This window comes from Ooceraea biroi, chromosome 7 (genome assembly GCF_003672135.1).
Source record: "Ooceraea biroi isolate clonal line C1 chromosome 7, Obir_v5.4, whole genome shotgun sequence".
NCBI classification, from domain to species: Eukaryota; Metazoa; Arthropoda; class Insecta; order Hymenoptera; family Formicidae; genus Ooceraea; species Ooceraea biroi.
The window spans coordinates 13,625,949-13,651,183 of NC_039512.1; positions in this window are offsets into that span (position 1 = coordinate 13,625,949).

The window sequence follows — 25,235 nt, forward strand, 5'->3', positions numbered from 1 at the left end:
GATACTTCGAGACACAATGTTGTACTTCCGCTTGAAGTTTAACAGCCAACTACGGGATGTGCGCTGAATTGTTATTGCTGGAACAATACGTATCGACGAGGTAATACAAAAATCGGGAATGTGGTAGGAAACTGCTGACGCAAACACATGACAGTAGCCGCACGCAGCAAGTTTGCAGACACATCCATCTCGATAGTAGTTGGATAGATTACTCATGTAATTTGGATAGACTAGCTGCCTTCAGAACATCAGCATCCAAGCTCAATAGGAGCCTCCAACATCTTCACGCCTTTACTGAACATGTCCCAAGGTACGGAACCTCGCAGTTCAGCGAACAAACAGCCCTTTTCAGGGCTAGAAAAACAGTCCTTTTCCGGACTACCATCTGATACCAGCGATCCCACTATCCAGATGAGAAGGAAGAGCATGCCTCGATTCATCGTGAACGTCATCGCCCTGCTTTGCCGCAAGCATAAGGTATTGATGGAAGAACTGGAAAACATCATCACATCCGAGTCTCACCATTTTGATTATTGCGAAGTGATGATGGCGGAGCAACTAAACAAACAGCTCGTCGAACAAGATCTAATCCTCGACAGCATTGACACACTGGACGTCGACTTCGACACAAGTATCGATCCCTACGCTCCCGAGCCAGTTGATTTCGCCGGATCCGACGACGAGTTTGGGGAGGACGAAGAGGACGATGATGTCGACGACATTGATAATGATCCTGACTATATTCCTGCACCCGAGCCAAAGAAACCTCGCGTGTTCAAGGAGAATGTTCCTCAATCGAAGTGGGAGAAAGCCTACCGCTACTGGACCAGACAGGACGATTACAATCAGCCCATCATCATCTCCCGCGAATATGTCAAAATATTGGGAAAGCAAAAGAGGACCGAAATCAACGTCAAGTCCCAATTTCCCAACACAGTCGGCGATGGATTAAAACATCTTCGCAAGTGGGCCGAAAAGATCAAAGACAGTGGCTATGGCTCGGCCAGAAGCGTCAACATGCGAGTGTACGAGCTTTTTTGCGAGAAGAGGGACAAACACGGTATTGTCAACGATCTTCAAATCAGAAAGTGGGGCATTCAAGCGAAGAATGAAATCAACCCCAACATGAAGTTCAAGGCATCCCGTAGTTGGCTATTAAACTTCAAGCGGAAGTACAACATTGTGTCTCGAAGTATCACGCATAAAGTTGGCAAAACCTTCTGGAAGAAGCGATTGGAGTTGGAGGCCAAGGCAGTCCAATTCGTCGATCTGGTGAAGAAGATCATCAGCGAGAAAAACTATGAGCCTCATGAAGTGATCAACATCGATCAATCGAGATTCGATAAGGAACTCCACAGCTACCGCAGTTTGGCCTTCAAAGGTGCCAAGCAAGTTTTTGTAACTATGGGTTCGAAGAATGCAGCCACGCACTCCTACATGGTGATGGGCAATATCGACGCTTCGGGTACAGTAATGGACTTTCTGTACTTGAAGTCCCAAGAGGCAAACGGTAAATTTCCCGAGATCATTAAGCCCATCATTCCTGACAACATCAAAGCGTACGCGGGGACCAGTGCGATGATGACGAACGCAGACTCGAAGATATATCTAGACTTGCTGTTCCAATATTTAATTAGCAAAGGCATCAAAAAGTGTCTTTTGCTTGCCGATAGTTGGAGCTCTAATAAGAACACCAAGCTGTTCGAAGAAGTCCTTGCTAAGTATGAAGGACGATTGAAAGTCGAAAGGCTGTTGATTCCCGAAGGAACCACTGGCATGATCCAGCCTCTCAACGTGTACTATTTTCGGCCGTACAAGCAATTTGTACGTCATATATCGGATTCCCTTGAAGTATGCGATGGAATTTGGAAGCGAGACAATTACTTCAAATTGCAAGCATTAGCTCATTTCCAATTCCAGGCACCCATGTTTCGTGACATGGTCAAATATGCCTTCTACAAGGCGGGTTACTTGGATGAGCGGCCGGGATCATTCAAAACTCCGGCACAGTTTTGCTTTTCATTTGAAAAGTTTTCCATTTGCTCACATCCTAGCTGCGAGCAGTTTTCCGACTTTAAATGTGCCCATTGCACACAATGTTATTGTTTCAAGCACTGTTTGCTTGATAATCTACACAGTAATTGTACACAATGCAATTAATTATAAACACACACACACACACACACACACACACACACACACACACACACTCGTGTGCGTGAGAACTCTCTCTTTTAACTAGTGGACCATTCTCATGTGATTTGACTGCGTGCGTGTGTTTGAGCGTGTGCGCTGGTGCCCTGGCGGTAGGTTCTGTAGACCTAACGAGCAGCTGACTTCCTCGACTCGAGAATCCTGTAATAGGCGTTACATTAGCAAACGGACTTCACATGTTACTTCCTGATGGGTGCTTTATTAGATGAACACAAAACCATCACCTAACTTTTTGGCCATTATATGATTGGCCCTTGTGAGTGCGGATGCGCCGGATTATTCATCAAGGAGCGCTGAGTGCTCAGGTAGCGACTCCTCACCTCGGGTCCAGCGCAGCAGCATACCGTACAGGAGAGAAAGAGAAGAGCGAGTGTCGTCCAAAGCGCCGGGCGTTGTTGCCGAACGCAGCGACACAGAAGGCTGCAGCGGGTACGTGAATTCTCCCATAGAATCTGGATCCAGAACGCTCGAACTGGCGACAGCCAGTTAGCAGCATGCCGCAGGAAGACGAAGGCGTACTCGTCGACGGCGCCAAAAAACCTCAGGAGAATCCAGAAAAGGGGGGAGGAGCAGAAGAACCGTCGGTTATGTCCTCTCTATCCAGATATCGGGAAGACTGGGTCGTGGAGAGGACATACCTGGTAAGACGCCCCGGACGCTTATGCGACCGTCGGTTCTTCGATGCTCTGTGCTCAAAAGGCCGGTGGCAACGCCACGGTACCCGCTGAGAAAACCTTGCGCACGTGCGATGTCCTCCGCCGTCGAAAAATCCCACGGCGTCCCTCGCTGCCGCAAGCGCGCGTAGAGGGTATGTCCGCCGATCTGGAAAATAGCGTAACACCTCTCCTTTTCGCGCGGTCAGGAACGCTAACGCGTGCCACACAAGACCGCTGATGCCAAATAAGGAAAATAGCTCACCTGAGATATCGAAGAAGACAGCATCGCCGCCGACGAAAACGAACGCAACGAGCTATCTGCCCGCGAATTGACGTGCGAGCGATCTCGGTATCTATCCGCCTGGGAGGAAACAACGACGATGGCGAAGCCTTCATTCTCTCGAACGTTTGCCTACACGTTCTGCCCTGATGCCAAGGTAAAACGCACGAAACCGAAAGAGAAACTGGTGGAGAATCTCCACGAGACGCTGCCGAACCGGCGAGCACATCCAAGGCTGCGCGCGTGATCTTGCCGTCTCGAGAGTAATTGTCCCGATAATAACGAGAATCACGTCTCTCGCACATGTCACATAAGCCTTTCGTCGTGCACTGATACCTCTACATCACTAGAGAAGAGGCCGAAGACAAGAATCACTGGGAAAAACAATATAACCTAAAAGACACTATTATCTCGGATAACGAACAGAACACAATGAGTACACGAGGCGCGCAGCGCGCGCAGCAGCGCAAGACGCGCCGCGGCAGCGCGGGACGCGCAAGGTGATGAACCGCTTTTTATTTTGGCGGTTCTTTGAACACTGTTGTCGAGGTGCGTGCAGGAGCACGACTACATAGTTATTCCATCCGGACGAGACCTAAGGAACATAATCAATAATTTTTAATAATCATCAAGTATTCGTGATTAACGTGATCTGAATTTTTGTCTTTATCTGCGCAACTAATTACGGTAAAATTGCTACTTCCAACGATTGTTGTCGGCAATTAGCAATGTAAATACTGAAGGTAAATTAATTGCAGAGACAAACTTTTCCACTCTCATTAATTAATGTAACTCTGCATTTGTTGCGCGCTTAATCGACATTTAAGATTTTTGTGAAAATCGAGGCAACTTGCAGCTTTATTATTAAATTCGCCATCGCGAAACGCGAGATTTTTCGTTGCTAAATGAAAAATTCCGCAGCTCTCACGGGCGTTAATTAGTGCTCTTTGCATTTGCAGCCGTTTGGCAAACCTCGTCGATTCCAGAGTGGTTGCAGCGCAGCGGAAACTGGTTTCGCGTGACAGGAAGTAGTCGACTCGTCTCGCCGCGTGCGCTTTGCGAAACCGCGTGCTCTTCCGCGTCGCATTCCGCAGATCAGGCAATTAACCTGCCGCGTGGCGAGACAAACTTCGGCGGCAACCAGGCTTCATGGTTGCGTAAATCATAGTAATTGCAATGTAAATGGCTTCGTTAACTGTTCCGCTCGGCGGGATTAACGCGATGCTACCGTCGTCCTAACATCGTTGTGGCCAAAATTTGTTATTGCCGGGCTTTCACGCGGTTGGAGTACTCACGTTGCCCGTCGTGCACAGTTTCGAACAATCGTTAAAAGTGTAAAGGTTTGCCGCTAATTACGCTTGGGGCATTTTCAAGAAGAGACCAAGGAAAGTGAATAAAATACTCGACTCTTCTAAATGCGGAGGAAAAACGGGGGAAGAAGGATTCGCGTGACATTGCGTAACACAAAGCCCTCGTGACAGAGGCAAAGCGGAAACACAATCGAACATGTCCATGAGATAATTATACCAGTCTTCACGAGTGTGGGAAATGGGCGGAGAGGCGAAAGGGCCGAAGAACCGCAGGAAAGGGGATGACCGGAGCGAGCGCGAAAAGAGAAAAACGACAGTGCGGTGGGACGGGCGAGATGGAACAATGGGCGGTATGGAATTTCAAGCGCGTCGCTCGTAATACCCGGCGTATATTAATTTATCTCATAATGATCTGCCATCATAGCGTCCCTTTGCCGCCATCCCTTTCCCGAGGCCTTTCGGGTAATATCTCACAAACGTGGGCGCCTGTCGCGGACTCGAACGACGGGGAACGGAGGGCAAGAAGCAGCTCGGCATTCGTCCGTATTAATTTGCTGATATTAATTGCCGAAGTTGATATTCGCGATCGAAGTCAGCGAAGCGTACAAGCATTCTCGAGTTATAGGAAAATCTGTAGCGGACCTGCAGAAGTGGAAGAATGACGGGGCTGGCGAATCGAATAACACGCTGTCATTTTGCAAATCGTCACCTTCTGTCGGGGGGGATTAAATTCTGGGAGTTTCGTTAATTAGCTAAAGCGCACACAGGTAGGTCGCCCGCACGGCGCGATGCTAATGAGCGGCACAGCTCGCGTGTTCACGGCGAATGAAACGACCGCCCGTCTCGTCCTTTGCTTGTACTTTTACTCCCACCGTGTGATTTTGTTTGAAGTGCATTGCACGACGCGTCATTCATCACGCCTTTTACGTTCAGCCATCTGTAACAATTGTCTTATTTCTAACGAGCGGTACCAAAAAAGCGGTTGAAATATTAATATTATTATTTCGCTTAAATTCTTTTCTATTTTGGTACATTGAGATTTTAAAATCGAGAATTTTCAATTAAACTTATAGGCAAGACATACAAAAAGTACAATTGATTGTATACTTTGAAATTTTCATTTACGAAATCTGAAATCAATATACAATTTGTATTAAATCATGCGCGACTCTCGCACAGTAGAATTGGTTGAGATTAACGAATAGCGCATTTACGAAATTAAAAAAGGACAATTAATTAAACTGCCCTTTTCTTGATTTCAAATAATTAAAAGAGAAAATTGGTCAAAAACGATAAACTGTCTTTCTACTTATCTTGCAAGGCCTCACGTAAGTGATCTGCACGCACAGAGAGAGAACAATCACAAAGCGCTGAACCGCCCCTAAATCTCGCTAATACCACCTATTATCAATATCTATCATTAGCTATTCCTCTTTCTACAATAACGCGCGCAATGTAAGCCTCGTAATTCCATAGAAGGAGACAACCACTAACACAAATAATACAAATGACACGCACATAAATTACATTTCTACACGATGCTTGATAGATTTGCTTGGGATGTATTTACGGGAACAATCAATATTGAAGCAGTGCGTGTTAGTTCGGGAGGGGGATTGGTAGATGAAACATCCAGACATTACAAACGAAACGCAAAAGTGGTGTCGCACGGGCATCAACATCGTAACACGCAATATCCGCGATGGATGATCGCCTTAGAGCGAAGCGCAAACAAGCCACCCCAGCGACATGCGATGAATAACCCGGTTCAAGGGAGTCTCCGATGACGTACGAAGCGGAGACAAAATTATCCTGGTGAGGAGATCGACCACGCTTGTCTGTGAGTTCACAATGGTCGACAAGGACGCAAACTGCCTCATTTACAGATGCAACAATGAACGATACATTTATAGAACCTGAGGGAACCGCGGTTTGTACGTAATACCAGCCATGGCCGGCATGGAAGAAAAAAAGGCGAATGGCAGAGGAGAATTTCTTCGCGAAAGGGTTGGCCACGAGCACGAAGATCCACGATGACAATGCTACAAAAGAATATCGTCAATCTGGAGATAACGCTCGAATAGGATAACGCTTGATAGCGAACCGTATCGCGACTCCTATAGTTGCGTCGAAAACCGATCTCTACCTTGACGCGATTCCTCGATTTATCAGATACATCAAATGTATATTATAGAATATTACTTATTAGTGCCCACGTTATTCTTTCGCGTTGCGTGCTCTGCTTCGATTTTGGGCAGAGGTGATTGTAGTTTGCGTCGAACATGGAATCATTTAGGACTTCTTTGTCCATTTAGGACTTTTTTGTCCTCCTGTATTTTTTTGAAACTCTTTCCTACAGATATATATCCTTTATTAATTACGCTCATTGCATGCTTTTATTTATGAAGGTCAGCGGCTACATTGTTTAGCCTTTACCCTTTTCTAACGATATTATGCCTGATCCATTTTTTGCTGGATAAAATACTTGCGACTTGAAATTGTATCGTTCGCTTCAAATAAAAAATTGGTAAATCGAGAGGAAGTCGTGAAACTAAACGTGTTAAGTTCCAACGCTACGCGGACGTCTGCCTGCAGATACGCGCGACATGCGAGCGGGTTACGTTTCTTTTATATGCACGAAATTCCGTGTGAAACAAACGTATTCAAATTACCGTTGTTGCTACTCGAAAATGCGTACATTGGGCTTCCGTAGCGCGAAAAATAATTTTGCTACACTTTTAACTCTTTGAACGATTACCATAAGTACCAACGTATAGTGAAACCTTAATTGATTCCGTCGCTCAAAGCGACGTTATAATTTGTTTTAGAATCTCTTTTGATTTATGAGCAAAATATGTACACAGAAAATAAATAATTTATGACTTTGATATTATACGTTGTAATAATTATCTTAAAATTGTATTTGTTCATGTCTTGTGATGTATGAAACATTATATTATTTTTTAAATTAATTGCAGACAGTTATTGACATTTGCCTGTACTAAAGCACTTCTGAACTTTAATATTAATAAAAACAAAACGTGATTCCAGAACGCTAGTTCTTTTTATGTAAACATATATTGTGCACACGTGCAGTTTGATTTGTTGGTTTGTTAGATAAAAATGCACACGCCAGAAGAATATTTATCTATAAATAGCGATGGAATTCACGATGGCCCAATTGTGCCCTGTCGTTACGTTTTCAAATACCGAATAAGCCCACAGTCCAATCGAAAACGTTAATTCGAGAGGAAATCGAGAAATAACCGCGTTAAATTGGACCCCTATGTAATCGATTGCGCAAATACACAGGTATCTGCACTTAGTATAGAAGTATATATTGACCAAACACGAAACAACTAATGCAATTGTTATTTATTAAATTATATTGAATTGAAAATTTATGCGACACATTTCCTCGGTGGAAAAATAAAATAATTAAAACACTTTTATTATGGGAAATTAAATTTTCGTACTGTAATCCAGAGAAAAGATTTATATTTATATAATCAAAACACTTTTATTATGGAAAATAAAATTTTCATACTATAATCTAGAGAAAACATTTTACAATAAAAAATTGATATAGTTGTTATTATTTTAGATTATTTCAATAAGAATATCTCTTGTCGTATAAAGAAGAGATAAAAGGAAACTTGTCCAACTTTCGCGTAATACCTAGTTCTCTCTACAAACAGACGAAACAATTTCCCTGTCCATCGCCCGCGACGCTTTCTTACAACTTGATGGTGATAAATCGGTTCGCCGGGAAGATCGATGACACGTATACAGGCCTCGTTTGTACGCAGGGATTATAACGACCACAGTTACCCCTGGTTTCAATCTCCCCATAAAACGATATTTGTCCCAGTAGCTACTTGTTGAGCTTACTATATACTTTAATATCGCACTGAATCGGTGATCGCCATGACGTGATCGTTTTGTATTATTATACATGCATTTTGTCATCCGCATGTGGGATTTGCGAATTCCGCTCTGATGGTTTCTCACACTCACGATGGTAGGTAGGAAATTCAAAACGTTAGTAGCACGTATTATTACGCAAACACACGTAATAACATGATGCATCAGGTTTTAGATAAATTATGTGTTTTTGGTGCGATAATTTGCGTTCGCTAAGCATAAAAATACTATTTAGTTTATGAATCTAACGTAAAATGGTGCGAATTTAAACTTAAAAATGATAAACGAAAATAAAGTAATTGTTAATGCGATTATTATTATTACAATATGACTACTAGAACTATTATTATTATATTTTATATTATTATATTTTGTTTAATATCTTATTAAGAGTGAATATATCAATTTCAAAGGTACAGAGAATTTTAGAAATAGGAAGCAGTTTTTAGATTATTATTTTTATTTTTCTTAAAATAAAATTTATATTTTGATTTTTAATTAAATTTTTATTTTTTTATTTTTATTAAATCAAATTTAATAATTTATATAATAATTTATTATTATATATATTATTATATATTATATATAATAATTTAACATAAATTTAACACTTGGATGGATTGATAAATATCTTGAAACTATATTATTGATAATCAATATACTATATTATTGATAATGTCGATTAAAATATCGATTAATATTGAAAGTGAATCTTCACAGGTAATAGTTTATTTTACCGGATGATTACACGTTAACCGCTTCTACTTGTTGCAGGTGATCAGATAGTAGGCTCTTTCCCTTGTTCGTGTTTCCACGCTTACTATTTAGTGGTTTTAAACGTGTGCCGTTTTAGTGACTTTAAACGTTATTGCTTCGGGGAGAACTTTATCTTACAAATATCCTGGTTTATATCTTTATTTACGACTTTTCGAGAGAAAAGAAAAAATTTTAATCAAAATATCAATTTTCACACGCAATCTTGGTAATTTTTACACGTAAAAGTAACGGATATATGTTTGATGCGTGATTATGCTAATAATATGCGCGTTCATCGCTCTTAATAATGCGTGACACACTTTTCAGATTATTAAATTAAACTCTATTAAAATTAAAACGTTTAGAAATAATATTATTCTTGACAAAAAAATGGAGAGAAAGAATTCTACTAATTTTTTACGAAATTTTTAATTAGTACAAAGTGACACGTATATATACATGTGTGTGTGTGTGTGTGTGTGTGTGTGTGTGTGTGTGTGTGTAATTTTATAACAGAGATATTTTTCTCACGAAGTCACACATGACGTTTCTATCTAGATCAAACGGAAATTTCGCGGAAATCTTCAGTAGAATACGGACACGTCACGCTGTGCGTTTACATCATTACGCCGTGACATACAATATTATAATTCCGTGAGTGAGTGGCATCTCTCTCTCTCTCTCTCTCTCTCTCTCTCTCTCTCCCCTCATGCAATGCATCGATCTGCGTATATACACTGTATATACACGTGCGCTGCGGATTCAAACCTATTATCCCATATATCAGGCTTTATCCATATAAGCGCATGTGTGCGTATCCGTCTGTTACATAGTGGGCTGGACGAGCTGCCAAGCGTGTTATATCATCGACATCCGACTGTTCTACAGAATCAAAGTGTCGCTCATGATGGTAGATTTCATCCTTGACAGGATCTTTTAGGTGCGAGAGAAAGTTATAATTTTTACTAAAATGTAAAAATTATATTCTTATAAGTGCTACCAAGATTTCATTCCCTCGTCAGTCTTTTCACCCTTAAAAAATTAATTACAAATATCTAAACAATACTTTTTAATATGCAGATGCATTTATCAAGTACAGAAGCTCGAAGTTACAGCTTCTTTAATTTGTAGCAGCCCTTATCATCATTAGCAAGAGCATTCTACCGTGCTTTGCAAACATTCGTTGGATGATGATGGCGCACACCACCCGTTTGTGTACAGAATTAATCCAATTTCTCATAGGCACGCCCGACTTCCTAAAGACCAAGACGTTTGTTCCATATTGTGGTTCGCTTCTTTCGCTTTTTATTCAACGGGTACAGTTCGAACGTCACGAGCGTTGCGTCATAATGCGCGATGAAAGTGTAATAATGATTAAACTCGCCACGAGTATGATTACGTCGTGAACAAGTTATTCCTGAATTTTTAAATATGAGATTCTCTTCTCCGGAATGAGGCTTGAAATAATTTATAAACCATGTTAAAACGTGCCGTGTGCGACATCGGTGCGCAATACAATTAGGATTTTTAGACTTTATCAAAAAAAAATCTGAAAGAGCGAGAAATTCTCAGCCTTCGTCGAATAATTTTCACTCTGCGAGTGGCGTGAATTTTCAAGTGACTTCGCAAGAAAAATGCGACTTCTACTCCCGCGAGATCTCAGTATGAGACGCTACTTTGCAGAAATTACTTTTTCCTTTTTTTTTCTCTGAAAGCAGATTAGTTCGAAACTTTTCTCTCGCGAGCAACAAAAGTTGCATGCATACTTTAGCATATGGCAAAGCCGAAGTTACGTATGACGTATGATTACGGCGTGCGAAGGTACGAAATTATTCGAAGAGATAATAAGTTTCACTGGAGAAAGGATGAGAGAGTAGAAGAAACATCACAGATAAAACGCGAATGGTGTTAATTATTAACATGCTTCATTTCACTTGCAATTAATGTACGATCATAATTAAATTATATGAAACTCATTTAATTAATTGGTAAAAAAGTCATTTAATTAATGAATGCGGTAAATGTATTATACTCTCAGTACAAAACTAATTGGATACATTTCTGATGCTTTTGCTCCATGATACATAAAACAAATATTGAAACCAGTGATTGATGGTAACTCATCGATCTTGTTTACGTTAAGGCGAGTGTAACAAATTGGTGCACTGCAATGCAGTGAAATTTCTTTCTGTTCCAATCAGCAAAATATAATTGTTACGGTATAATAACAAGCTTGATGCCTTCATCCTACAAAAATTGCATTAATCTTTGAACTTGTATACATAAATGTATTTGATTATTTTTTTATACACGCGTGATCATACATGCGTTAAACAAAACATGCTTTTTAAACTGGTTGCGATTTCTCAACTACTTTATTAAAATTACTTTATTAAAAAGACAATCAACATTAAAAAAATAACTTAAATTTACTTTCCTTTAATGGACTCGATGCTGAAAAATGAAGCTACGAAAATGATGTGTGTTTTTATTAAATTATATAGAGGAAAGACGCCAAACCAACGTACCATTTTGTTTTTGGAGATTATCTTTTAACTTAAAGCTCGAAATAAAAATATGTACTAGAGACTGCCTCCTATTAGATTTTTTATAATATCGTTTCTAGGTTTTAAGAAAATAACATTTTTTTAAGACACACGAAAACTGAGCTGTAAAAAATTGGGCGCCAAAACTGACATATCTATTAAAAATTATGAACTATGTTAAAAATATGATATGTTTAAATAAATGGTCCAAATAACACATTAAACGGTTATATAATATAAATTTATTAAAAATTTAATATTTCAATAATATTTATAACAGTATTTAAGTAATAATAATAGTATACAGGGTGGTCCACTTAAATCGATCATCTTAGATATTTCACTTGTTTTTGATGATACGAAAAAATGTTTAAGGAAAAAGTTGCACCGTTCGAAGGGGCTATCATGATGACAGAACAAAAATGTTTTCAAGGCTATTTTTTTCAGAGATTCAAAGGTCAAGATAATTTTTTTAAATGGAACTACATATTTTTGTTTGCGCAATTTTATAGCCAACATCGAGAGGAGTTCAGCGACCTATGACAACATGACCTTTAAATGATCTTGAACGCGGGAAACAGAAAAATCAAACTTTATGCTCTTCAACACAAAAATTTATTTAAGGAGGTGTTCGAAATGATGTCCTCCGACTTCAATACATTTTCTAATACGATGCACAAATGATACTCTTACCCTTTCTATCATTTCTGAATTTATACTACCACATGCATTCAAAATGCGCTCTCTCATGTTTTCTTGTGTAGTTGGTACATCATTGTAAACAGTGTTCTTTAACATTCCCCACAAAAAAGTCTAAAGGATTCAAATTAGGAGAACGTGCTGGCCAACTGATATGTCCTCCTCTTCCTATCCAGTGTTCCGGAAACATTTCGTGTAAAACTGTAGGTGCAACACGTGCGTTATGAGCCGGACAACCACCATGCTGATACCACATTTGTAAACGAGTTTCTAACGGCACCTCTTCCAATAAGTTTGGTAATTGTTGGGACAAAAAATCAGCATATTTTTGACCATTTAATGTACCATCAATAAAGGAAGGGCCAATGATTCGATTGTGTAAAACACCACACCATACATTAAGACTCCATGGACGTTGACGTTCTACTTATCGAAGCCACCTTGGATTTTCAACGGACCAATAGTGCATATTTCTTCTATTTACTTGTCCATGGTTAGTGAAAGTTGATTCATCGGTAAACAATATTCTGTTGAAGAAGAATTCATTGACCTCCAACTGTTGTAGCGCCCATTGACAAAATTCTATTCGATTAATAAAATCATTTCCATGAAGTTCTTGATGCAATGCAATGTGATATGGATGAAATGAGTGGCATTTAGGAATGCGTAAAACACTTGTCTTGGAAATACCAGTATTTCTTTGTATTTGTCGAGAACTGATATGTGGATTATTTGCCACTGCAGCCAAAACAGTAACTTCTGCTGGTTCATTAGTTTGCAAACGAGGTCGCATTTTCTTACGTGAACGAACACTTCCAGTTTCACGAAATGTTTTAATAAGACGGTCAAAAGCAGCGCGAGACGGTAAACGCTTTTCAGGGTATCTTTGGCCGTACATTCTCTGCGCCTCTGTAGAGCTTCTTCCGCTTTCACCGTAAATAAGAAACATTTCTATTCTTTCCTCTTTCGTATAATCAGTCATATTTAAACTCTGATATCGAGAAGCTCAGGAAATGAACTGAACTGCGAAAGCATTTCACGATCATAAATATTTACATACACATACACACACGCACACAATACATGTATGGAATTATTTCAATCTTACATTCCATTGAATTCCAGAACATGAGAGTGTTTACCGATGAATCAATGTTCACTAACCATGGACAAGTAAATAGAAGAAATATGAACTACTGGACCGTCGAAAATCTAAGGTGGCTTCGATAAGTAGAACGTCCATGGAGCCTTAGAAAATGTATTGAAATCGGAGGACATCATTTCGAACACCTCCTTAAATAAATTTTTGTGTTGAAGAGCATAAAGTTTGATTTTTCTGTTTCCCGCGTTCAAGATCATTTAAAGGTCATGTTGTCATAGGTCGCTGAACTCCTCTCGATGTTGGCTATAAAATTGCGCAAACAAAAATATGTAGTTCCATTTAAAAAAATTATCTTGACCTTTGAATCTCCGAAAAAAATAGCCTTGAAAAAATTGTTGTTCTGTCATCATGATAGCCCTTTCGAACGGTGCAACTTTTTCCTTAAACATTTTTTCGTATCATCAAAAACAAGTGAAATATCTAAGATGATCGATTTAAGTGGACCACCCTGTATATAAAAGTATTTATGTAATAATATACAAAACACATATGTAATAACAAAAATAAAAATTCATGTCAAACATCATGTATTCTGTCAAAGATCGAAATTAAGTTATGTTGATCGCAGAGTGGCGCACGTATCGCATAGAATACGTCGGTTTACGGCAAACTCTGAAATTTAAATTCTAAATCTTTGAAATCGTGCCGTAAAAGAAGTAATAAAGATAAAAATAAAAATAAAATATTTTTAGAAAGCTACAAGCATGTAGAAGAACTTGATATTATAAAAAAAGATGACTACTGTTGTTTAAACTACGTAATTTGTCAAAGAACGTATAGAAAAGTTATAGAAAAAAAGCTTTCGCACTTCAATAACTCGATATAAGCTCATTTAACAAATAAACAAACAAGAAATATATAAACTATGAGTTCTTAATACGTTAATTAACTAACAATTGATCGCGTTGATATTAATTTTGATAAAGTGTAACAATTACTTTCTGCGAAATAGGGGTATGTCTCTTTAGGAGATCTATGTCAGTTGCGGCCTTTCCTCTACTAACCCATTAATTATATACTTCATTAAAGAAAAGAACACCACGAGATCTCTTGTAATTAAATTACTGCCATATAGATTCAGAAATCGTGAGCCGCGACGTACGCAGATTATCAGCAAACCGGTGAAGGGTAATGATGAGCAATAACGCTTAATTCACGATATCGGATCATACCAACAAGCCCTTAATTATTATCGGTCCGGAACAGCAATATTCGGGTCGAGGCTTGCGGTATAAAATCATCCCCGCGCATTCCATGGGGTATTCCTGGAAATCAGTCGATATACATATACATATACACTGGAACGGGACTCGTTCCAGCGGCCTTGTAGCCGTTCTAATTAAGCCGACGGAAATGTAATATACGTGGTTTAATCGATACCGTGGCTCCGTATTTCGAACCGTCCCTTTATTTCCTGAAGGAAAGGACGATTCTGTCGTATATACTGGCTGCGGCTGTGAAAATTAATTCACTTTGCACGTTCCGCGCGCGTTTCGGACATCTAGTCTGTTGCCCGGAAATTTCATATTTTCCGTCGAAAAAACAGGACGTTTTAAATTAAAAAATAATTTTCGTCCGAAAAATCGCAATGAAATTTACACGAAAAGTCATAACGAATTGTCCTTCACGAAAGTTGTAAAATGTTAGAAAATCTTTGCTTTTCGATGCACTAATAATTCCATAGGATTTCTTAATTAATCATAAATTATAATCCACGATCAAAAGGTCACCAAGTAGTTATCTTGAACCTTTCTTCCTTGATCTGTCCGTGATCGAATCGGCGCGTGTAGCCGAAACTCGATAAAGTTCGTAAGCCCTGCTCATCATCCGGGCACGCAGCAACATTGTTCATTAGCTCCCTTATTAATCTCGTTCGCTGGTGCTGGAGGTAGGCCAGGCGACGCGCTTCCCCTCTTTTACAGGAAACGGAAGAGCTTTTGTGCGCGCCGTGCGATCGATCGACTCGATTAAAAGCTGCCCGACTGACTGCCGGTGGCCCAATCAAAGCTCGTTCCGCGTCGCAATCAAGCTCAAGATAAACTCGATCTCGATGAGGCCGCGCTCCCATGATTTAGCGCAATTTCAAGCGACGCGCGTAAGGCAAGCGACGTGGACGCGCGTGTATATCGAAGAAAATAAGCGACTGCAGTTGTGCTCGTCGCAATCGCGCTGCGGAATATTATAGAGGACTGGAAAGTCACTCGTGCCGACGATCTAACTCGCACAACATGTACAAAGCAGGAATTATTTCTCATCAGTAAAGACAGTAATTCGAATTTGGAATACATCGTACAAGAATCAAATACATCCTTGCTTGTCCTTCCGTTCATCGTCGGTTGTCACAAGCAGCGAGTGGAATCAATTTCAGCTCGTGGAACCAATTTTGATATCTTCTTTCTCCGTCAAGTTCATACGAATCGAAAAGCGCAGAGAAGAGACTACTCTGCGATGCCACAATATTGTGGTGTCGCAGAAAATTATTATAATTGATTCTGATCCCGTCTCTCGGAATTTCTTTTCTTGATGTCTATGCGACACGGCAGAACAATCGTTTCGAGGATGTGCTCATTTAGCTTGCAGGTGGAACGATACTCTTATGCTCTTGCTTGTCGCTTTATGCTTGATCGAGTCTGTTGCGTTGTCCATCGTTGTTGCTAGTAATATAGATAGTTTTACAAAGATAACGTGTGGAGCACGAGAGTGACAGAGTGAAGGAGCAAGAGAGAGAGAGAGAGAGAGAGAGAGAGAAAGGGGCCAAGTGCCGACGTTGGCTAGGAAATGGCTGCCACCTGTAGCTATTGATCGGCAGGGCGGCAAAGCCGAGTGTGTACGTGCGCGCGTATTTTCCTCTCGCCGCGCTGCACCCCTCCGGACTTCCATCGGGAAAGTCCTGTAAGCTTACGTTTCCCTCGTCCTTCGGCGCCGATTCCTTTACAGCGGGCTGTTGCGTATGACGTACTTATCCCTCGCAACGCCTTGCAAAGAAGATTGGGGATTTACGGACGCGTTATACCGCCGCTGCTGCTGTTGCTGTTGCTGTTGCTGTTGCTGCCGCCTGTGCGTCTCATGGCCGCGCAATTTTATCATCGCAATACCGCTTCGTCGGCGCAATCGGGAAACGTAGTACGCGATAGCACCGGATTTGCCGCTTCGACATTCGAATCTCAGCGAAATTAACATCTTGAACGAATGATGGCAATATCTTGAAAAAATACTCTGAAAAACTATTCTGATAATTAAAATGTTTTAGATGTCTAGTAAAAACTTGATTAGGCAACTTGATAGATTCTAGATTTAAGATTCCAGAATTGAGTAATCAAATCTCGATTTTGCGATTATTCGCTACGAGTATTCGGCTATATGAGCAGTGTCGCGCTACTTGTTCCGAAGATATGTTCGATTCTCCCCATCCTGATCGAGCCTCCAAATTGCCAATAACTTGTGAACCGGTTCTAAAAGTCGGCGTCTCGTGTGCCAGGCGAATTCCTGTCCTCAAACTCAGTTTGAGGATCCACAGAGTCCCGTAAGGAACATTCATTTCGGAGGAGCGCGGCGGCATCCTTTATTTTCCTCGAAAGCGATCGAGGGTCCTCGGAATCCCATAAGGCACTCCTTGGCATAGTCTCACGACGTAACGGCGGGGGAAAAGGTCCCTGCGCGAACGACACCCTCGCGCCATGAGGATTTCCCATTCGAGCGACCATGGTGCGACACTTTACAAAAAAATTACTTCGATACGGCAGGCTTACGAAATCCGAAGATGTCTCTACGACGTCATTCGCATTTCTTTACTCAAAATGAAATTTTCAGCGTGCCCTTTTAGCAAATGTAAATTCTCGGAAACGAGTATTTTAACTGCACATTATGAGAATTTCTCTCTTTCGTTTGAGATAAAACGTAATCGCCGATTAAAATGCTTTCGGCTATAAATTCATTTTTCGAATAGACATTTTTTATTTATTATATTTTTCGAATACCTTTCCTTTAAATATTAATGTCCGAGTTGCACGAGTAATCCTGTATGTTTAGCCCGAGATAACAAATCGAAGAAGCCTCGATCCGAAATTTCAGTACATTGATTTTCTAATACGTAAGCAGCTATAGTTGGTCAATTGAAAAAAAAAGAGAAAAGGATAATACAGAAGAGTATTTCGTATGTGTACGTCACTCTTGCATGGGTGACGGCTGGAACTCGGTATTCCGCAATGCCTGTTCCCTGGAGACTTCCACATGTGTGCGCGGAATTGCAACCACGAAGGGACGGCGGTAAAAACGCGTACATTTTTTTCCAGGCAGTATCGGAGTTCGCTCTGAAAAAGAGACGAGCTTCAATTTGCCGGAGTTTGGGGACAAACACACACCCACACACGTGGCAACAATATCTCGTTATGTCGCGCTTGCAACTTCGTTATAGCGACCGCTGCTTCCTTTCCATGGCTGCAACTTTGGTTTGGTATTCGTGCGTTTGACAAAATCGTGTTGAACATGTGCTCAATATCGCGAACTTTTGTTCTTCGCTTTTATGACTCCAGACGCCGATTTTGCATTTGTTAAACTTTACCGCGAGCCATTTCGCGCCCGAATTGATAATAACGCGCCTGACATGAAAATGCTAAAATAAATTTTAAAAAGGACTGTATAAAGAATTCACGCGCGGTCTGAAATTATTATAAATATCAATTAAATATGAAAATATAAAGTCGCAATAAAATAAAATATAAATTCCCTCTTTAGCTCTGGCAATTTTCGTTTTTTTACTATAATGTCGTCATCGTCGCGTGCAAGCCGCGCGTTTGAAAATCGTCGCGTTATCGCCAAATTCGCTCACGTACGCGCGGAGATATATAATTCATATCTCGGTCGAACGGAGACAAAGGCAAACGCAATCTCGAAAGGAATCGCATTAATCATCGACCGAACGGCGCACGCGAGATCCCGCGCGGAAAAGGAACGGCCTCTCCGTCATTTCGGCGAGGTAAGGTGAGTTCCCTTAAATTATCATCGACGGCGGCACGCCACAACGCGCTTTACGATCTGCGGATGAAATATAGCAGGCAGAAAACCGCCCTCGGAGGGTAGAAATCGAAGGATCGCTCGCTCGAGTCGTAAAGGGAACGTATGTACGTACAAAGGTGGCGCGTGGATATACGCAATCGGCGAACGGCCGACACGTACACCGTCCGTGGTGTCCGATAATGTTATCACGTCGTGAATCGAGCGTATTTCACGGCGTATTTCACGTGACGGTCGCGTAATAACGCGGCCAAGCTCATTGAAAACTTTATGCTCGGTGTGTTTTTCGTGAAGTAATCTCTCGTGACGAGTCTCGGATACACCGTTCGAGTTGCCGATACGATCGGCTTGAAATGCCTCATCAATCTCACTAATAATCGGAATGACAGTTTTAATACGAATTATTGCACACCCGATAAACACGCTTTATATGCCGAGTCAGCGTTCGATACTGAAATGTTATCGAACGATACAAGTGAAAAAAGGGGCACCGCTGCGCGGTGAATTATTGAAAACTGGGCGGTTTGTTTTCAATATCAAATATGCAGTCTGAATAATGTCCATCGCGCGTAATGGAACGCACGAGAAACCGATACTTGGCAGGTAACTTGTACAAGTACGTCGAGTATCAAAGTGAGGCATATCCAGGCGTAACGTAACGGGCAACTTCGCTAATAACTTATGCATGCGAAAATAAAGCGAAAAGTGACACGTATCGAGCTTGCAAAAGTTAAGTACGCTACTTTGCGAAAAGATATTTAAAAATTAGATTTATTTTTTATTTATTTATCTATTTAAGAATTTAATTAATTTTCTTATTTTGATTTACATTAAGAACTTGATATCGATATAGTTTGCACGTGACAATTTAGACGTCTTTTTCTTGATCAAAAAAGATAAGAAAAAAGTCCAAATTATGGCTTGATTTGTATACAATTTGTGTTGATACACATGCATGAGATGACGTGGAATTACCAAAACTGAATTGAAATAACAAATAGAAAGCAGGACATACGATATCATACACGGCAATGACCAATATCACACGTTTCATTCAAATGCAGCATTTAAATTCCTCTTGAATAATTCAGCTATACAAGTAGCAGTATACAAGTTACAAATACGGATAAAAGTTACATATCCGCCGAAAGCAGTTTTCTTTTTTTCGTATAAAGCAGACAAATCCGACGTGACACGGTCATGTATTCTTTTTCTATTATATGACGTACTGAAAACCATGAATCCAGTGGCAAATTGATAAAGTGTATCTCCGTCTTTTCGTGCTTCACGTTGTTTCATGCAACGCGGCATTGGAGCCGTTTTCAAGGTCCACCGAAAGTACATAAATGACCCATATAACAGAGGCATATTCCCTCGATCGAAAGAAAATTCTCTCCCGAGAAACGACTCGGCGCGAATCGAACGTGAGGCCGTGTCAGCGACGCAGGTAAAGAGGGAAAGAGGATTGAATTTCGCTCCAGCCTCGAAGGGGTGGTTTCGAGGTCGGGGCTGTCGACCGACCCTAGCCGATCAATATAGCTACAGGTGTCCGAAAGTACCGGTATTATTCGGTACTTATTGTTAAAAAGACACGGGCAATATGCAAGCATTTGTATCGCGAGATTTCACGAGAGATAATCTCTATTGTTTCTATAATACAACGATATTATGCAATTAATAAATGGGAAATTATGATATGTATACGTGTGATATATAATATGTATATTTTAATACTCGTAATTGTAATAATAGATTTTCGTTGATGAGAGCTCCCCCCCCCCGCCGCGAGAGATCTCTATTAACTAAAATATTGAGAAGAAAATAATATTTTTGAAATAAACGTTTGTGAATAATTTATAAAAGATTAACAAGTTTTTCTACAAAATATCTTTTATGAATTTTAATAAATGATGAAAGTAAATGTTGTTTATATGAAATTTATATATTGTACTACTAATTTTTTTGCAACATTAATTCGTGACGTTAAAGATTTTTATATGCTCGAAATCACATTACAATATTTTCAACATTCGCTACGTGCTATCGTGGTTTTCTCAGGAAATAACAGAAAAAAGATAGGAAGACATGGATTTCAGAGCTGCTCGCAATCGCTTTAGCTACAGGTGTTCGAAATTACGAGCACGCGAACTCGTTATATACTGTACGCGTTCTGCTTACTAAACTTGGAACGATTTCACACGGGTTTTATAACGAGACTGGGTTCTGCGACAATATAGAAAAAGATGGGATACCAGTTGAATTTCAATATTGATACGATACGTTTCGCGAAAATTCGCAATTTTTGATCCGTGCAAAGATACTTGCGATACATAAATTTGAATAATTCACCCATTTCTTCCTTCAAAAATTACCCAAAACAAATTGTTGCTCATTCCGTTAAAAATTCCCTTATAAGTGTGTTGCAAGTGACTAATAATACAATAGTTGATAGAAAAATCTCTCTATTTTGGAAATAAAGCTCATCGTCTGCATATATCGATCGCGATGTTCCAAGGGGAATAAGTAATCATCATGTGCCTTGAAATGAGAAACTGGGACACTCGGTGGCCTTGTTGCATCCTGCGCAACAGTGCCGTTGACAATATCGCACCGCTAGAGTAAAGTAGACTTAATATATGTACCATTATAATAATCATATTGTATATTATCATTATTTATAGAAATGCATATATTCACACGTGCACGTGGACACGTATTATACGTAATGATATTAATATCCACGCATAATCTGGGTGTTGGTAAATTGATTAAAAATAATATAATTTAATATTATAATGTACGCGTAACACAAGCATACACCACATTACATACATAGGCACACACACAATCTTCGTAACTCTTGTTTCATCGCAAATGAAACAACTAAATATTCATTCAGTTGTCTATAAATTTTTAAAGCCTGTTTTAGACTATGCAATATGTTGCACTAGATTTGACGCAATTTTTTGCTTGCCGTTGAATTGTATTGTATTTTATACTATGGCGCATGCCAGCAGACAAAAAATTGCTCAGGAAAGAGCACGTTTTCAATATCTTGCGCAATTTACGAAACACATGCAATTCGCTTGCAATTTGTGTATGATATTTTGCGCAATATTTCTTGCTTTAAACATTGCGTCAAATCTGGCGCAATATATTGCATAGTCTCAAATATAATGCGTTTTGTTTCATGACATTCACGTTCAGAAGCGTCAACCACTTGTTTCTGCTCGTTTCGTTTACTGTCCATCTTCACAATATCATGCGTAATAAACGCTCGGTGTCGCGATAATTGCGTTTTTACTCGATTTACTCCCAGATCCTGACGCGTAATTGACGTTCTGAGGACCGACTCGTGGCAGAGTGGAGCGGAGGCAGGGAAGAGAAGAAACGTGTGATCGCGTATATCCCGGATCGAGAAAGTGGGTCAACCTGTGACCCCCTTGCGGTAAGTAACCGGGGTGATGCATATTCTTAACGCGAAAATTATCGGTGGCATCAATTTACGGAACATCTTACGGAACGTGAAACATCCCGCGCGGATAATAATTAAAGCAACATATACGCAGTAAATTAACACGCACACAGCCATGAGATTTTTTAATCATAAATTTTACGTTATCGGATATCGTTACATTAATGCCGATAATGTGCGAATATATATATATATATATATATATATATATATATATATATATACACAGATTTTTTTGTCCACATTTTATGTGGGCGTACATTAAATTTATCGAGTATCGAAGAATTTCACGGTAAATGTTAAATGTGGAATTATAAGAATCTCTTTAATTCAATAAGCGTCCATAAAGCAACATTCATTACGTAATTCAGTTTTGCGCTTCTAGATATGTTCGATTGTATAATCCGATTAAAGCGCAATCAGTTTCACTCGCCAAGAACAGAACATGGGCGGCGCACGAAAAAGATGAATAATTAACATGTAAATCGGTAGCGGCAAAAAGTGAATTTGATAAAACCGACATGCCGAATACGTCATATATCTATACACTTATAAGTTACAATTATAACATTACAACATTACAAATATTTCAAATGTTTTATTTCATTGATAGCTACATAATGTCTAATATTCAAAGTTTTTTATTTGTGTCATTAAATAAATAATTTAATAAGAAATGATTTTTTCAGTAATTACAGTTATATAGTAGTCTATATATATATATATATATTAGGTTACGCATTTAAAATGCATCAGTTTATACGCCGGGATGTGTGTATGTGTGTATCCCGGTCTATACAATTACGCATTTTAAATGTGTAACCTAATGTGTAACCTAATGTGTAAGCGTGTAACAAGTAAGCACTAAACTATATAAAATAACACAGATAAAACGTATATAAAACAGTACACACTTACAAATGCGTAAAAAGTGACTACATGATTTTACATACATAAGTGTGTAAAAAGTACACACTTGGATTTACAGTGTAGTCGTCACGTGAAGCATAAAAACCTCGAAGTCCAATTTGAGAAAGATTCGTTGCGCGTATTACTCGCCATTACTTAAATCCTACATTAACTTGTTCATTGCGCTTATTCGTTTCTCATTTACGTTAACTTAAGACATGAGAGCGACCTCATTAAACTGCAAGCGCACGCGATTACGATTTGTCTCGCATCTATCAGATTCCTTTGAGCAACTTATCTTAAAAAAGTTAAATTACTCTGCGACACGGCAACATTGGTACAATCTCCAGAGAGGATTGCGAACGCTCGGTCATTAATTATGTGCTTTATCTGCATAGGTTTTTCGTCAAGATGTAAATTACATTATCCGTGTGTACCAAGAAGAAAAGGAAAGACCTGCACTTTACATTCTATTTTTTTTGCAAGTTCTTGAGAACGGCGGTTCTCAATTTATTATTTAGAACGTTAAATAATTTATTGATTTTTCTTCGACTCATTCTGCGCGCTTTAAAATCTGGTTATTTTTAAATCTGTTTCAAGCCAGTATTTTACGACGACTGTACTTTTACGGTGTAATCGTATTATATCTTCAATCATACGTGCGTAATGTTTGGTCAAATGCCACTACAGTTGCTCTCGTCAAGCATTTATTATTTATTAATTCTCATTAGTAACGGATATAAAGCGCGCGCAATATAAAGCAATTACACCTATTAAACGCAAGCGCGTAATAAACAACGACGGCGCGTTATACAAAAATCGATGCGGGTGCACTCCACGTTTGTCAAGTATTGCACAGATATTCGTTACTATAAAAGGAGAATCATCTGCCGTTTTTTTATTTCTCTCTAGTGAGATACGCGCGATATCACGTTTTTTAAGTATCGCGTTTCTGGTATTAAAGATGTAAACCAATTACGATGCGATTGCATCAGTTATTACCAATAGAATAAGACAAAAACTCGAATGATAAAAAAATCTACTGTTTAGACTCTAAAGCCGCGATTTTTGCTGTTATTAAAGCCCTCTTTTACAATATTCTCATTTTTGCATTTTTTACGGTCACTCTGCAAAATAATTAATAATAAATAATTATTAATAAAAAGCTTCGTTGTCATAAATGTTCCGTGATGCGCACGTTAAAAAGCCGGGGAATATAATAAGACCTCTCCCAATTTTCCCCAAAAAATCTGAAAAAAGCGAGAATCAAAGAGATTTAGAACGAAAGTTAGCGATCGCAAGTTGCGTGGCATATCAAGATAGTTACGAGATACGATAGTTTCGCGAACGAAACTGCGTGTAAAACTTTCCAGTTAACCCTTTGACTACGTTTGCCTTGTAATGACATTACGCGCGGTATTCTACCCGTTTTATGCACGAATAAAACTGCACAATCCGAGCGTGAGCTACAGCGCAGCAGCTCAATGACATACGGTAAAAGAGAATTTTGCGACATGCAGTTGACACACTTCCTTTGTGGGATAATCGTCGAAGCTTTCTGACGATAGGCACACGATATGAATCGATACATCGGTATTTCCACCTTTATTTCGGCGTACCTAAATTTTTGGACGAATGGACGTGGCTCGGACATATTTGATACCAGAAATTGGAAAATTTCAATTCCATTTGCTGTAGAACTGTAGAATTTCCGGAATTACTTTGTAAGTCACTCCTTAAATAATTTCCCCATAAAAACAATAAAATATATAATATTGATACTTTAGAATAACATTCTTCAATTTGCAACAAAAAGTAAATACATTTTAATTTATGCGTTGCTTTCAAGTCAAGATTAATTTCGGAACGGAAACTATTTTCAAGTTACATTTATCAAATTTGTATCTTAATCTAGCCTAAAAGTCGGAAACATATTTGTTTAAGCAGTATTTTTTGAATATAAAATTTTTTCACTTTAAAGGATGCATCATCTCGCATCGTAATCGAAGCTATATAGCGAGATAGCAAAGGATAACATAATCGTTGTTGTCGTTTGTTCATCCACCCACGAGGGATTATGTGTAGTGTATCAAACTACATTACCACCTTTATTACGTAAAATTCCCCGTTCTCCCTAATCGTGTTAATTAACTCCCACACGCAATCAAGAATGATATTTCGCTGAAAAAGGTTGCAGCAACTATCCGCAGCATATATCATCATTCCACGAGGGAAAGTGGACAGACGCGAACGACGCAGATGCTTGAATTTTTCATATATTTTGTTTGGTG